Genomic DNA, 17,615 nt, shown 5'->3' with positions numbered 1-17,615 from the left:
ACCACTTAGTCGTTACAGACTACTATTCGCGTTTCCTTGAAATAGCATACCCTGAATCTATCACTAGCGAACAACAGGTCATTGGAAAATGAAAATCATGTTTTCGCATTGGGGCATTCCAGAGGAAGTCGTTTCAGATAACGGCACACAGTTCACCTCTGACTTAATTCGTTCATTCGTAGAAGAATATGGTTTCAGACAAACATTTACAAGTCCGCATTATCTGCAAGCGAATGGGGCAGCGGAGAGTGCAGTCAAGGTAGCAAAGAAGATTCTACAACAGGATGATACATTCAAAGGATTACTAGATTACCGATCAACTCCGTTGGAAGCCGCTGGTGTAAGTCCAGCAGAGCTGCTTATTGGTCGTAAGATACGTAATCTAGTTCCGGCTTTACCGGAGGCTTTCGCACCAGGATGGCCTGACCGTGATGAAGTGTATCTCAAGGATTCGAAACATAAAGACCGATACAAATCCAGCAAGTGATGATTCATTCACATCGGTAGTACCAGCTGAACTGACCGATACAGGTATACCGCATGAAACCACAGAACCACCGCATATAATAAGCTGTCTAATGCTCCGAAATCTCCAGAAAAAGTTCATGCCGCAGAACAGCCAGCAAAGTTAATGCAATGCGTCCCAGCCAGTGATCACTCGTAGTGGACGCATTAACCGCAAACCAGCTAAACTTGACAGTTATGTTTGTTAAATTGGTGACAATCATTTTCGTGTTTTGAATGGAACAGAAAATGTTGAGTTTCTATTTTCAGGGTCTGAAATATTTGACTATCATTGAGATTGTACTTTCCCTAAGAGGGGAGATGTTACAAATTAATTAGAGTTATTCCTCTTTGTACATGTGTATCAGTTTTGTGTATCATGTGACATCTTCAGTGTCGATTGTTATGTAACTGATTTTAAATGTCTTCCAGTTAACACGTGCGTTAGTGATCTCTCCGCGCTCACAGAACCCTCATTATTTACGAGTCAGTACGGACCAAGCATACTGCTCTGAGAGTGGAAGAAATAATTGCTTCTTTTGTCGTTTACATTTATTCAAACAATATTTACCTTAAATTTGAAAATTTAGGAGGGGGGGGGGGGGGCGGGGTGGCGCTGGTTGCGCCTCCTTTAATACCCCACTTTTCATTTCACGTACAATTCACTTGCGTTCCTTCGTGTTTCTACTAAACATCTTGGGGTATATATTACCATATGCATGTCTCTTTTATTTTGATATATTCTGGTTGTTGCAGGTAAAATGTAAAGTCGGCTAAAGTGTATTTCAGTAAGCGTGATGTTGAAGATAAATATAATTTTCTTTGTGTTTATCCACTCTATCAAAATTTATGACAAAACGTCATCAAAAAGTTTTATTTTTATTCAAGCTAGTTAAGGGGATAAATAACGCATTACAAAAATCTTATATGGATGAAAAGGGGAGGATACATGTAAGTATGGAAATATTTTGAAATCAAAAACTTTCAAGTTTACTTTATTTTGTTAAAAAAATGTTGTTTTAGTTGAAAGTAATCTGAAATTTTTGGAAACCCCTGATGGACTCGTTAACCGTCTGATTTATCCAGCTAGGCAATCAACTTTTAATAGAATATATTTCTGATGTTGGTATTTTCATTCATAATTCAAAAGGAAGTCGATCATGCATAATTACGATATTATACCCCCTTGACTTATTTTCAAATGCAAAAACATTCGAAACGTAACATTATATATATATATATATATATATATAATGTGTGTGTGTGTGTGTGTGTGTGTGTGTGTGTGTGTGTGTGTGTGTGTGTGTGTGTAAAACTTATACGATACCAATTTTGATGCACCAGATGCGCATTTCGACAAATAATGTCTCTTCAGTGATGCTCAACCGAAATGTTTGAAATCCGAAATAACTATGAAGTTTTAGAGCTAAATATAGCCAAAAACAGCGTGCCAAAAAAGTGGAGCCAAATTCGTCCAAGGATAAGAGCTATGCACGTGGGAGATAATCCTTAATTTTGAAATGAATTTCTAAATTTTATAACAGCAATTCAATATACATCTGTATTTTCAAGGTAGTAATGGAGTACTAAGCTACTAGGCTGTAGAGACCCTCGGGGACTAACAGTCCACCAGCATATCTATTTTACATATCAACACTACATATATGGCATGTTCAAAATATTATACCAATTACTATAAATCTAGACAAATTTTATTAATCATATAACGTGTAGATTCCAACAATCTAATTAAAATCAGACTTCTTAGATCCGTGCCGTATACTCTGCGATTGTGAGCGTATTCTAGGATCTGATTTTAATTAGATTGGGATTTCAAAGCCATAAAAGTAAGACAAATTGAGTTCTGACTTAAGTTTCATTTCCCCCATGTATTTCTTTTAAAATCAAACTTGTCTAACATTGAGGATCGGCATATAACAGTTATGAAGATAACGATCTAGAACTACTTTTTAATACTCATATTATTATTCTTCAATAATCATAAACAGTTGCCGGGTTAACTAGATGCCGAATTTACTAATTATAAGTGCCGAGTTTACCAGGTGCCGAATTCACCAAGTACCGAGTTTACCTAATGCCGAACTAGCCTAAGTCACGCAAGTCTCGTAGAACACTGCATTGACAAACGTGTAGGTGACCTAGACTAGTGCCGAGCTGACTATATTATTCCATAGGGCGTTGGCCTAGACCCAGATATATCAGTATTGTCGATCAGAACTTTGTGAAGAACTCAGGGAGCTGATTGTTTATGACAAAATCATATACAGTTATCAATGACGACATAATCAAGTAAATATATCAATGAATGGGGAAAAAAGAAAGAAATACTATACCTGTCTACTTTCGATTTGATTTCCTTCCTTAAAATCTCGAAAAACCCATATTCTAACATGAAGGAATGTTTTATACAAAAGTGCCTATGTTTTAATGTGGAAACACATAAATGATGGGTAAATATTCATATTGACCTGGGTATTATAATAATATTCTGCGTTTTTCTTGGAATGACAGCATTTAGACTTAGGCCCTCACAATCACATACATGTGTACATCTATGTACGTGTCACCTTTTAAAAATCTCATAGGGGATTTTGTGCGAGGTGCGCAACATTTCGGGAGTGCGACGTTTCAGTGCTTATCATATAGTACGACAATTCGGAGTTCAGTGACGACAGTTCGGGTGCACGACGTTTTGGGCACGACAGTTCGGGAGGTGGTAAATAAATTTGAATTGAATGTTGTTTCTCTGTTTTAGAATCGACATGTATAATTCTTTTTGATATTTTAGATAATGTAACATCTCATAATTTAATTCTTATAACATCAATGATTACCCAAAGGTAGAGCACGAGCGATGATTATAGGAGCACCTTAATTTAACCCTTTCTCTACCGGCACATTTTAGAGGTTTTTAAAGACTAAATGACAGTATTTTTAAATCGATTTAAATCTGCATGGATCACGATTTGGGGTAGGCATATGACATGTAATTTTGTTAGGAATTGGACGGGGAACAATTTCTTATAAAATTTGTCAATGTATCCCATGACCTCAAGTAGGTCTACGGGGTCAAAGGTCACATAAGTGCACATTTTTGCAATCTTTTTTCTCTGAAAAATATATATTACGACCCCTCTCACTAGATTAGAGTCAAAAATAGGAAATTCTAAATGTATGAGCTAATGTGCCTTTTAATATACTACAAAAAGAACAAAATCAAACTAATCAATTTTATTGATAAACAAATATTTTTGGTTGCTAAGTAACAACACTCATAGTACAATTTTGACCATAATTTGCCTTTCTGCATCCATTCGACACAATTTAAACGTAATTACAATCCATGATGATTAGTAAATGTCACATTATTTTAAAAATATAATCTTTAAATAGATCTTAATCATTTTAAAAGGTTTTTAACAAAAAATATGATGAAGAGAATTAAGGTCAAAGGTCATCAAATGGAAATTTCGTACTTTATATACTTGTCCATCATTTTCTAATAATATGACGTTTTGACATTATGTTCTATTAAATAGAATAAGTATTGCAACATTAAAACAAAGATCTTTCAATTATTGTTAATCTAAAATAATATATTTTTTTATTCAATTAGATTTGGTTCCTAAGCAACAACACCTTATCAAATGTTATCAAAAAGTACTAACCATTTTTCCTCTCCAAGTTCAACATATACGAATGTTCAAGTACTTACTTTCAATCACTAGATTTAAATGTACTTGCATCATATTTAACAAAAATGTTTTATATTCAACCTCTTGAAACCTATTTCAAGACATAATTCTTGATAATGAAATGTTCCGACAGGGGCATGCGTTGACAAATATCTGTCTATCGACTGGAACTTCACAGCAGGCGTGTATAAGATAATGCACAAAAATCTGGAAAAAAGTGTTTCTTAATACTTAGTCCTAAATACTAATGTATTGTCAAAGCTTTTGAATACTCAAATTGGCTCTGTAAATGTTTTCGATAATCAAGGCCCTCTGAAAAGTATGCATTTAATTACTTATGAAATTTTATCAGAGGTAATTGTAGTACACATTTAATAAATGAGTTACATTCACAGCCAGATTAATTTTGGTAAAGGTAATCTTTTTACTATGTATTTTATTATTCTTTTTAAACTGGAAATCACTGCCACAATATCGGTTTTTAAAACTAGTAATACTTGTACAGTTCCTCTTCAGTGAGAGGCTACAAGCTTCCTTGGGAAGTATATGGCAACCCTTCCCCCTAGATATGACCATCTCAGCATAATGGTTGGTGGCAACACAGATGGAGAAAACCAAATCTTCTGTCAAAGACAGTTTCATAAAATCTGCAGTTTTCCGAATAATAGGGTCCCATATCTGAAAGAAAATTGCAAATAAAATCAGTATTGGCCACCATACCTTAAAACGTGTCATACCTTATAATTAGAAACTAATTAGAAATTGTTTTGTCTCATTTTGTATGTATACGATCCCTAGTTATGCAGCAAAAAAAAAAAAAAAAAACTCCAGTAAAATGGTACACACATATCAGTGTACCATAATGCCATGATTCCAATTGTGAATGTATTATCTGGATTTATTTGAATGTTAATCAAATCTATACTGATTTAACCCTATATTCAACCTCAGAGAGTCATACCAACTGAAAGCCAGGTTGTCACCCCAAATGAAATGCCACAGTTCTGGGATCAGGTGTTCCTAAGATGTAAAATACAAGCGCACTAACAAAACCCTATGCAACTTTTGCTCTTGCATAATGAGGTAAACATATTGCGTAAAATCCAAAGCCGGAACTGGATTTCACTAAATCCCGTATTATGATTGGATCGCTATATATCTGTTCGCTTTCAACTAAATATAGAAAAAAGAAATACCTGATGAACATGCGCAGTGGTTGGAAATTGAATTTCCTGTCACGTAGCTAGTTCGTGAAGAAGAAATGGTGAAAATTCGGTAAATAGAAGCCGAAATATTAGTTTTTGAAATAGTGGTGTGTTTAGGACTTAAAATGACATGCTAACTTTGAAAATGTATTAATAAAAAGCTGATTTATGTACAAGAAAGAGGTATTTTGGTATGAATAAAATGAATATTCTACTTTCGTTTCATTGTTGACATGTCGGGAGTCTTTATTCAGAATTTAGGGTCATGTTTACTTAACCCAAGCGGTTGAGCAAGGTCTTGTCGGCTATTTTGTCAGCCATTTGTAAATCACTCAGCTCGCGCTCGTATTGGTGCATGCTGTGTTCAGAATTGTGCAATGTGAATATTGTGTATTTCTTTGCTGCGCCTAGTTGTAATAAATATGGATGCACATTTGGTAAATTTGGTGCACATTTGTAGGGTTTGTGGATTAAAGTGTAATAAAAAATCATATCCGTTGAAACCATACGAGGTTGAAGTCTTGGAACTTTTCAGGATTGATATTTCAAATGATTTGAAGGTTATTCATCCAAACAGGCTGTGTAATACATGCAAAATGCTTTGTATCAGATATAGAACTTTAAAACAAAAACATTTGAAGTTTTCCAGCAAAATTCCAAAGCCATTTGACTTTGTTCAACACACAGATGATACCGATACTTGCAGCATTTGTTGTAGAGGAAAGGGCCGTCCATACAAACAATTAACGCTTGTTACTTTTGATTTTTCAATTGAAAAAACAGATTGTGATAGCGATACCGATACTGCATCGGAACATGAGTTCAATTTACGTAAAAGTACTGCATCCTCTACAAAGAGTGGCGGGGTTCGCGATATGTCTAGTACTGATACAGCTTCAGATATTGACTGTGTTGAGGGCGAGGGAACTTCAAGTAGCAGCATGGCTGATTGTATAGCTGGCACTAGCAGTGAAACAGTGGAACCAGCAGCTAAAATTCCAAGAAAACTTCACACTGTTTCTGATGTTGTACGTGTATTAGATTTTGGTGAAACTTTTTATTCATTTTCAGACGAGGGGTTAACTAGCATACCATTAGACAGAGCTACAGAACTTAATTTAGCTGAAATAATGCAATGTAGCATATGCAAATGTCTGCCAACTGAGCCCATTATCACATTGTGTAATCACATTTACTGTAAACCCTGTATTATTGCTTGGCTATATATAGCTAGTGTTTGCCCTGTGTGTGGGACAGTTACAGACATTGATAACATCTCTAAATTGAGTGGTCATTTGCTTCTTTTGTATGAAACTTTCCATGTGTCATGTGTTTACACTGAATACAGAGAAGTACTGTCTTTGAATGAGATACTGAAACATGAAGCTCAATGCAAATTTGGCAAATACCCTAAGAAAGTTTTGCAGCCAAAATCAAATCAAGCTAGAGGGGAAGGTCTTGCAAAACTTCCAATTTTTGATTGTAGACCTAAATATTTGAGACAGAAAAGGTTAAAACAAGTATTAGTCTGTCCATGAATTCTGCAGGGAGAAGTATGAAAATATTGGAGATGTTCTTTTTTTCATGCTATCTGACCATTTATCTGACATTAATGATCCAAGGTCAAAGGTCATTGACTCTGTGTGAAGAAGTGAAAGGTCAATATCTCTTACTGCACATGAATGTCTGGCTTTAAGAATAGATACTTTACAAAACAAGACCCAATATCGCTCTCAATATGAATTCTTGAAACAAAAGAGCAATTTCAAACCTTCTCAGCCTCCCCATACATTGGATTCTATTGAATGTCAGTATATGCCAGCATCAGCTCGATACTCGCTGGAGGGTCAAGAGTATTTCAATACTTTTTACCATACCCCAGCCAAACCTACTAGTTCAATATTGCCCCAGAGTGGATATATTTCCTTTGAACCATATGATATTTTATGTGATTTTCACAAAGCTGTACCTGAAATACCAACCCCCAATATTAAAGGGGTCAGATGGAGTTACCCGGATGCTATTGCAAAAACACTGCAGGAGTTAGAGTCAGATATCATTAAAGGTTTGGAGGCAAAAAGTATTGATCCTCTTGACCCCACACTTATCCTAAAAACATATATAAAGGATGGGGCTGATGGATTAGGTGATGTAGCAATGCATAAGGAAACATGGGATAGGTTCCTTCCTGACAAAGCTTTTAGATTTTCTTTTTGTGTGTTCAGAATTGAAGCAGTTTTGGGAGAGCATGTTGAACTTATTTTTTTAGAAGAAAAGCCAAATTCAGTGAAAACTAACAGGCACGTATTAGAGGCAATTTGCGATGAAAATAACTAAGCCTCCGGCCTATTGTGTCTTCAAATAATTGAACAGGAAAGATTTTTCATAAAAAACAAAATTTTAAGAGTTCAAAACCAAAATGGCAGGAGAAGGCACAATTTATTTTGTTTAATCCCATGATAGATGAAAAATTAGACAGATCATATGGGGGATTGAGAGGAAGTGGCTCATCCTATCTGTGTACCTTGTGCTATGCTAAGCATTTCTGACTAGCATCAGTTTGGAGAAGAGGAACAGTTTTCACCCCTTTTGACAATTTGTCAAGTGCAGATTTGGATAAATTATCTGGGTTTGCTTTCACATAATTAGCTATTTCTGTAGTATCAGCAACTGTCCTTGAAATACTAAATGAACCCAGCTGAGATTGAGCCGTCTCTCTAGTTAGATGCAACCCATGCTGACATTAATTGTGGGTCATTTTTCAAAAAACTCATCATAAGAGAAATAGCACATGTTAATACATGGGGTGCTACTGAGGACATTCAGTTAATCATTAAGAATGATGAAGTTACATTTGATAATTGCCTGAAAAAAACAATCGGCATTAATCCGCAATTGATGATGCCAGGTAATTACTCGAGGTCACTATTTAACCCTGACAATGAGCAAAGTATTTTGTGTTTGGTTGATGATGGCGACAGGAGAAATTATCTGTCAGATCTGCTCTCAAAGTATCGATTCATGAGAAAGGTGTATAGAGCCAGTGACCCCAAAACTCAGTATCCCGAATAAACAAAAAATGTACAAACAGACTGCAGTTTCCTTTGGACATGCACTTCTTGAAACTTTCAGTTATGCTAAATGGCCTAATTACATACACAAAGTTATTGAGCATGTTCAGGAACTAATTGAAGATGAAAATGGTGCTGGAACTGGGGGGGGGGGTGTTGAGTGGGGAGGGTAATGAAGGTGGAAACAAAATCTTTAGGCAATTTAGGAAGAATTTGGCCAGGAAAGGGGATACTTATGGGGGGCTTCGAGATGTGCTTTGGGGTCACTGGCTTTATAGCAGCCCAGAACTGGTGAGGCTTGCAAGCAAAACCAGTATAAAGAAAAAATGCTGCATATGTTTACAAGAAGGTCATAATATGAGGTCATATGTCATTTACAAAAATCTTATTGAAATTGTGCAAATGATCTACTGCAATATATATGATTATGGCATGTCTGCAAAACATGTTTGCTATAATATGCACACATATATATTACTGTTTAGCATCTATTTCCTTGATTTCCTCTTTCTACTGACATTACTAGTTTTACAATCTGGACAATTGTATTTTCCTTTTGGTAAGTCCTTGTTCAAAAGTCCAATGCAAAATTGGTGGAGCCACTTTTTACATGTCTCCTCACATTGGATCCACGAAATTGGGGATATCTCTGGTGAATTGTCAATAAGACATTTTGTTTGAAGGTCACAAGGACTATGTTTCATAGCCTTTGTTGTATAAACAAAGTAGCTTTTAATTACACCACCACATGAGAGAAAACAGTCATTTGATAAACAAAGCAATGAATTCCCAGCTGTTAGGTTGTCTGAACCAATATCAACAGATAATATGGATTTGAAATTTAAATCCATAAGCAATACACAGGGATTAAGGTCAGGTTTTCCATCTGCTTGAAACTGTCCTATTTGTGTAAAACCTCCAACAATTATCACTTTACCATCTTCTAGACAGGCACTGTGATATGACAGCCCAAGGTTTTCAATATTGGGTGGTGACTGAAATATGATCCTGTCCAAAGTAATGTTATTTTTATCAGGGATTCTCAACACCAGTACATCGTGAACTGGCAGGCGTGACTTTGGGGTACATTCCTGATATGTCACTCCTCCAATTATGTATATACATATCATTTTTGATCATATGTAGCAGTATGAAATGCTCTGCTATGGACATCTGGAACATTAATTATGGACCAGCTCAATGAGTTTAAATTAAGTAAATAGAATTTTCCATCATCATATGTTTGTTGAAATGGGGATGCAAGTCCTGCTGCTTCACGAAAGGGCAGTGTAATTCCCCCATGTAATATTGCTGACTGATCATGTAATTTTGTAAGAGAATGCCCGAATCTGCCGAGTGGAACATCCGCAGTTTGTTTGATTTTAGTTACATTCCTCTCATCTTTACTGTCTTGTGCAAGGATAACCTCAAACTTTGCACCTTTCCGTTTGAGAAGATATAAGTCATGCAAAACTCTCATAGATGATGTATCCATTTCTCCCCATACATGTATTGTATCATTGGATCCAACAATTACAGACGAAGAGGCCAATGATGGAAATGATGCACCAAATGTGTCGCATCTTTTAATATCACTAATAACAACATCATTTTCAGAGATAACATATGAAATGATAAATGGGCTTGATCCCAGACACCATGTAGACTCCTCTGTATGCCTTGATCCCCCAAAATATAAATATGACTTCATCAACTCATCATCTAATTGCTCTTCACAAATCAAAATGGCACAGTGTCCTTCAGGTGGAAAATAATCCCCACATATTATGTCAATCTCTGACCGTCTTCTTGTTGCTTTAACTTTCTTTTCATTTATAGATTCAAAAGGTAAAATCTTAAAATCCTCCATTTCAGAAATCATGAAATGTATTCCAGTGTAGAGCTTTGCAATCAATGCAATGTACAGCTCAGCTCAGCACTGTGACTGAAGTTGTACAAATCATTCTATACCCATTTATATCTATTTGACAAAGTTCCAAAATAAACAAAGGTTTTATTTAACCTATTTTATTTACCAAAGCGCCAAAGCAATCAATCAACAGTAACATTGCATTAACTATTTCCAACCCGGTTCAGGCGCTCAGCTAGCAGCTGCTAGCTGATTGCATACTGTGTTGTCGTTATTGTGTTTGTAAACAAATACGTCATTTGGGGCATTCGCGCAGGGGTAGAAATCAATACTTCCGGGAGTTGCATAGAATGTACTGAGCGGTTTGTCGCTAATTTTTAAGAAAACCGCGCAGCATGTCCCAATTTCATTTTATCGTAATATAAAAACTACCGAGAATTATAATATGAATAAGGGTCCATCAAAAAGAACATTTCCTCTACTTTTACAGGATGTATTTACTTTTCCTTATTTCCATATATAAATATAGATAAAACGCCGATCTGTTTAAACATTAAGAAATAAAATCGTAAAACAACGTATATGTGCAAAAAATTGCTATTTTCTTATAACTTTGACAGGCATTAACATATTTTTTATATGTACTGAAAGCAGGGAATATATGCTTCTCAAAAATAAAAAAAAAAATAAAAAAATATTGCATTCATAGGGAAAATTTTAAAAAATCATAGCGAAGGGGGAAATGGCCTTGCGACAAAGCGTTGCGTCATATTTAGACGAAGTCATCTTTCATTTTAAATGCTTTTTTAATTTAATGGCTTATTTATTCAATTGATTTTTGCATAGTTAAAAAATATAGCAAATTTCCAAAAATATGATATATAAAACATACATATTACGTCCGTAGTTTCAAAGATTTATAGACACTCCTTTTGCGTAGCCCTGTTTTTACGCGCTATCGGTCATATTGACCGATACGGTAGAGAGAGGGTTAATGAAGATTGACTTCCTCTCAATCCCCCCTTCGAGGGAAGGCGATAATTAAGAGCACCTTAGTTATTAAGATTGACTTCCCCACGCTCTCAATCTTCTATCGTGTCGTTCTTCTCACAGACAGAAGAAAATCCAAATATGACCAGAAATCATCCTAGATTTTCTATCTCAACCATTTCCAAACCTTCTTCTCCAGAACCACTTGGCCAATTTATAACCAAACTGGGCCAAAACCATCCGTGGGTGACGGGCTTTCACGTTTATTCAATTGAAGGGCCATGCCCTCTTCAAACTGGGGATAATCACAAAAATGCAAAGATAGGGTTGGGTCATTTAAAAATATTCTTCTCAAAAACCACTGGGCCAGGAAAGCTGATATTTACATAAAAGCGTTCTAGTATAGTGCAGATTCAAGTTTGTTAAAAACATGACCCCAGGAGGTAGGATGGGGCCACAATAGGGAATCAAAGTTTTACATAACTAATAAATAGAAACAAATCTTTAAAAAATTCTCCTTAAGAAACATTGGGCCAAAGGAGTTTAAATTTGTATGAAAGCTAATCCTGACATAGTGCAGATTCAAATTTCTAAAAATTATGGCCCCCGGGGGTAACATGGGGCCGCATTAAGGATCAAAGTTTTGCATACGAATACATGTATATGTGGCGCATTGACCTCTTGTTTAATAATTTCAATAATTAACTTCCGAACCGTCGTCATCGAACTCCCGAAACGTTGCATCAGGTGCCGAACAGTAGCGTACCCGAAATGTTGCGCACCCGAACTGTCGGTAATTCTTTGTGCGTAACAACATTTTGTCAAAGCTCTAGATTTGCGGCATTTTGTTGTGAAATAGATGTTTGTTTCAATTCAATTTATTAACAGCATCATTCATACATTGGCATGTATTCATTTATAGAACAACAAAAAAGATCATGAAATTGAACGTGAAACAGTCTGCATGTAGAATTTTGTGTTTTAGTTATATATATACTGTAGATTCCTTGCTTTACGTGAGTGCTTAGTCTAATTGATATTGCGAAATGACTATTAGACGTCAGTTAGCGAGAACATAAATTCGCGGATATGAGTATATGGCGATTAGATCGACTAGATCTTTGGAAGCAAGTAGTAAATGCTAAGTTGATAGGACACCTCACTATAGGTTTACAGGACCCGGGACAAATCTCGGTTTTGTCTATTAACAATTTTTGCTTTGCGTGATACAGGGTGTGATTATGAGGAAGCACAGTGTAATATCTAAATCATATCCTTCGTGCATACGTATATATTGCTTTTGTAAATTGAAAAAACAAAGATAATCAATTTTATCGTATTAGCATTTCTTGCCCGTCTTACTTGTCAATCTACTATATTTACATTTCTAGAATGTATTCTGTGTCTATCCGTTTACTGCACAATGGATTGTGTGTGTCAATAGGATAAGTCTAGGCCACAATTAATCTCAGTTACATACAAAAACTTAAGAGGCTCAATTGTAAAAGGATGTAACAATTGAGATTTATAATTATGACATCATTATAGCATATATATATATATATATATATATATGTGTGTGTGTGTGTGTGTGTGTGTGTGTGTGTGTGTGTGTGTGTTTATAAGGTTTAGAAAAACATGCATTCCTCCAACATATGTATAATGACTTTCAAAGATTCGATGCAGTCATTAAATATATTGATGGCGCTGGTGGAGGTGTTAATGTTTACAACACTTGGCATGTATTATCAATATCAATATACTTTGAAGAAATTATTGCAGTTGGTAAGATTCCTTTGCTAGTAGTAAGAGTTAATGTCCCTCAATATTGATGTTACATGAACCATTATCCCCTCTTTTGTCTCTTTATATATTTACGAAAATTATTAATTAAACGAAGCATTTTCATGTATTATAAACATCTCCAGATGCTATGTACACAGAGCATAGGGAATGTAAAAGGGATACTACTGGGATGGAGGTTGTGTAAGGTACCTGAAAGATCAAGTGCTTGACCATTCCCCTTTCACAAATTCCTGAATCTTCCTATGATATATATACTTTACATTAGACATTAACACAACGTCAAAAAGTGTGTTTTACTCCTTTAACTTCAAGGAAACTGAAAAAGAAAATAAAGACACACAATTTGAAAGAAATACGTATCTATTTTGATAAAATTATCAATTTAGCAAAAAGCACATCTAATACACAATCACCAGATTTTTAATCACATGGAATTGCAGGGAGCAGCCCTTGTAGTATTCAGCGCATGCTTTTTGGCTGTTTTTAAGGATATGCAGGACGTTTCTCAATTTATGTACATAATTTTTCCTGAGTTCCTATTTACAATTCACTTGCACTCTATCTTGTTTGTACAAAAAGTCACTGACTTGGGGTATATTACCAGGTGTAGGATATTTTGATAGTTCCTGGTTGCTGCAAGTAAAATGTAAATTTAGCTCTTATAAGTTATATAATGAATATTTTAGTGGACAAAAATCACCGGGACAATCTGATATTGAACCTTTCACCCCTGCATTGTTAGTCAGGTGGTATAACCACTGAAGTACCCAAGCCGTTACACAAAGTCGTGTAATATTATTAGATACAGAAACTCCGAAACCATACAAGAACTCTTCCTATCAAGGAGATGAACAAATTAATTTAAGAAATGTCGTATATTTCTTTGACAGTTTTTGATACAAAGTCAAAATTGGAGACCAACACCTTGAGGTTAAATTGTGGAAGATTCTTACAAGTGCATACCACTTGGTATTCAGCAGGGTCTGTATCCAAAGTAAAAACTTAAAGAATTAAAACAGATTAACAACACATAGTGTGAATGCAGGATACACTTTATTGGTTGACCGGTTTCAACCAGTGGTGGTCATCAGTTTTTAATATATCAATGGAACATGTTGGAAGGTTTGTTCACTTTCACAGTCAACATGTTCTCAGTAGAGAAGTGTGGAAAGACATAATCTACATCTACAAATGTTCATGTCTATTTTTCTAGAGTGAATACACACATAACCTACATCCACATCTATACCTGTCCACTTCTCTAGAGAGAACACACACATAACCTACATCTACATCTATACCTGTCCACTTCTCTAATAAGAACACACACATAACCTACATCCACATCTATACCTGTCCACTTCTCTAGAGAGAACACACACATAACCTACATCTACATCTATACATGTCCACTTCTCTAATAAGAACACACACATAACCTACATCTACATCTATACCTGTCCACTTCTCTAGAGAGAACACACACATAACCTACATCCACATCTATACCTGTCCACTTCTCTAGAGAGAACACACACATAACCTACATCCACATCTATACCTGTCCACTTCTCTAGAGAGAATACAGACATAACCTACGTCTAAATCTATACCTGTCCACTTCTCTAATAAGAACAGACACATAACCTACATCTACATCTATACCTGTCCACTTCTCTAAAGAGAATACATACATAACCTACATCTACAACTATACCTGTCCACTTTTCTAGAGAGATATATCCCTGTGAGCTCGAAATTAAGGACACCACAGAGTCGTCCACTTCTGCTTCATACTTAGATATTTTATTGAAAGTGGACATTAACGGCAAACTAACAACTCAACTGTATGACAAACGGGATGATTTCAGCTTCTCCATCGTCAACTTCCCACATTTATGTAGCAATATTCCATTATCACCTGCATATGGTGTTTATATATCTCAACTGATTCGATATGCAAGAGCTTGTTCTGGGTATAGTCAGTTTTTAAATCGAGGTAAGCTACTGACAAACAAGTTGATGGTACAGGGATTTCAACAGTCTCGATTGAAGTCAGCATTTCGCAAATTCTATGGTCGTTATAACGATCTAGTTCGTCAATACAACCTCGCATTGGGTCAAATGCTGTCTGACGTGTTTCATACCGATTGTTAAGCCGTTCTTGGCACACTGATTTTGACTGCGGATAACTCCCTTTACCTGATCAGGATATGGGGCTCACGGCGGGTGTGACCGGTCAACAGGGGATGCTTACTCCTCCTAGGCACCTCTGGTGTGTCCAGGGGTCCGTGTTTGCCAAACTATCTATTTTGTATTACTTGTAGGAATTATGAGATTGATCACTGTTCGTTATCTTCACCTTGCATACATAACCTACATCTACATCTATACCTGTCCACTTCTCTAAAGAGAAAACAGACATAACCTATATGTACATCTATACCTGTCCACTTCTCTAATAAGAACACACCCATAATCTTCATCTACATCTGTACCTGTCCACTTCTCTAAAGAGAATACATACATAACCTACATCTACAACTATACCTGTCCACTTCTCTAGAGAGAACACGCACATAACCTACATCTACATCTATACCTGTCCACTTCTCTAGAGAGAACACACACATAACCTACATCTACATCTATACCTGTCCACTTCTCTAGAGAGAATACAGACATAACCTACATCTACATCTGTACCTGTCCACTTCTCTAGAGAGAACACGCACATAACCTACATGTACATCTATACCTGTCCACTTCTCTAGAGAGAATACAGACATAACCTACATCTACATCTATACCTGTCCACTTCTCTAGAGAGAACACACACATAACCTACATGTACATCTATACCTGTCCACTTCTCTAGAGAGAATACAGACATAACCTACATCTACATCTATACCTGTCCACTTCTCTAGAGAGAACACGCACATAACCTACATGTACATCTATACCTGTCCACTTCTCAAGAGAGAATACAGACATAACCTACATCTACATCTATACCTGTCCACTTCTCTAGAGAGAATACAGACATAACCTACATCTACATCTATACCTGTCCACTTCTCTAGAGAGAACACACACATAACCTACATCTACATCTATACCTGTCCACTTCTCTAGAGAGAATACATACATAACCTACATGTACATCTATACCTGTCCACTTCTCTAATAAGAACACACACATAACCTACATCTACAACAATACCTGTCCACTTCTCTAGAGAGAATACAGACATAACCTACATTTACATCTATACCTGTCCACTTCTCTAGAGAGAACACACACATAACCTACATCTACAACTATACCTGTCCACTTCTCTAGAGAGAATACACACATAACCTACATCTACATCTACACCTGTCCATTTCTCTAATAAGAACACACACATAACCTACATTTACATCTATACCTGTTCACTTCTCTAGAGAGAACACACACATAACCTACATCTACAACTATACCTGTCCACTTCTCTAGAGAGAATACACACATAACCTACATCTACATCTATACCTGTCCACTTCTCTAATAAGAACACACACATAACCTACATCTACAACTATACCTGTTCACTACTTTAAAGAGAACACAGTCAGCAGAGCACACGGTGTGGAGTTGTCCCAATTGAATTAAAGTTGGGTCCATTCATCTCCTCACGTATATTGCTATATATCTAATTTTGATTATTATAGATCGTATCGAGTTGTTCTCGTTTGATCTAGTGTCTGTATGTTTTCATCATGGAGAGCTCAGCATTGGAGTTAAGGATGATCATCACTGTTGTTTAATACCCTAGATGAGTAATGTATTGCATAGTTAAAGACTATCAGTTGTTAATTTCAGTTTGTTTGGGGTGTTTTTTTTATTGAAGTGTTTTACACATCGCTGGGTCCCACCGCTATCCTCGACAGTTTCCACAAAACGAAATCCACATACGAGTACTATACATTCATTGCCGTTGAAATATATTTGCTGTGGCATTCTAGCATTGCTCATGACCGTCGCAATCTTGTTCAATTAAATTTCTGTGCTTCCTGGCATTTATTCCCATGCATGCGTTACATACCAAGGATGTCCCGATATAACAACTAAACTATCGTGCTAGTGAAAGCTGTCATTTCATTGGTCAGGTGTGAAAGGTTAAATAACATGACCTCAAACGCAATGCTGTCAGATTATTCTCCAGTGTAACGGTTAGAGAAGTTTTAATCTTATTAAGATTGGGAAATCACCGTTTGTCCCTCAATATATTGAGTAAACCAGTACTCCTTTAATAACCATATACCCATATATAATTTGTCAACATTTTCCAATCACATTATTTTCCATAGCTTATCATACAGACAAAATACACGGTCTGCTTTGTTAACATTGAACAAAATATGGTTTAATACGGCACACTTACCATGAATGAAACATACTGATGCC

The 17,615-nt window shown here is 36.0% G+C and overlaps 1 long non-coding RNA gene across 1 annotated transcript; it reads right to left on the bottom strand.

The window, feature by feature from the left end:
* Positions 1-3,741: 3,741 nt before the first annotated feature.
* Positions 3,742-5,171, bottom strand: LOC130053341 (uncharacterized). The gene is made up of 2 exons (XR_008801904.1): positions 4,718-5,171; positions 3,742-4,427 (listed from the first exon to the last, which is right to left on the bottom strand). It is a non-coding gene; the product is annotated as an uncharacterized LOC130053341 (long non-coding RNA).
* Between the last annotated feature and the right edge of the window lie 12,444 nt (positions 5,172-17,615).

This window comes from Ostrea edulis, chromosome 3 (genome assembly GCF_947568905.1).
Source record: "Ostrea edulis chromosome 3, xbOstEdul1.1, whole genome shotgun sequence".
NCBI classification, from domain to species: domain Eukaryota; kingdom Metazoa; phylum Mollusca; class Bivalvia; order Ostreida; family Ostreidae; genus Ostrea; species Ostrea edulis.
Note: the sequence above shows the minus strand (reverse complement) of the source record. Positions and strands in the feature narration are given on the sequence as shown.